Raw genomic sequence first — 562 nt, 5'->3', positions numbered from 1 at the left:
GCACGAAACGCGGTTTTCCAACCTCTTGAACTCTGAATAATCGCGTTCGGAGCGAGCCGAGTCCGCAACGATTTCTCAAGACGTTGCACCCCTGGAGCGAGCAAACGCATCGTCGAAAAAGGCAGCTTGCTCGGCCGCTGGCGGTGGAGAAAGAGGTAGGGTAGGACCAGGGGGAGACCGGTGCTTGCACCTCTCGAGAGGGGGAGGGGGTGGCAAGGTGGTGGCGAGGCTCACGGTAGTCTCTCGCCACCGAGCGTGCGTCGGCTGGCTCCGACGTCGTTCGGTTCTGACCGGCTTTATCAGCGCCGGCGCTGTCACCCCTTTGACGTAGCAAAATGGCGGCGGCGTGTCGGAGGCGTCTCCGTTCGCACAGTGCTCGACGTCGCGCAGTCCGCGTATGTTCGCAATAACGTTCCAGCGGGTCAACGTCGGCGTCGGTGACAGATCGAGCGGCGTATCGCACGCGATCGTGGCACCGCGCTCCGATCACGCGCGCCTCAGACACGGTTCCTTCTTCCGGTAACGCTGCACGTCGCTGACGCACGTTACTACCACCCCCTCC

This window comes from Trachymyrmex septentrionalis, unplaced genomic scaffold, assembly GCF_001594115.1.
Source record: "Trachymyrmex septentrionalis isolate Tsep2-gDNA-1 unplaced genomic scaffold, Tsep1.0 scaffold19, whole genome shotgun sequence".
Lineage (NCBI taxonomy): Eukaryota > Metazoa > Arthropoda > Insecta > Hymenoptera > Formicidae > Trachymyrmex > Trachymyrmex septentrionalis.
This window is presented reverse-complemented; position numbering follows the sequence as displayed.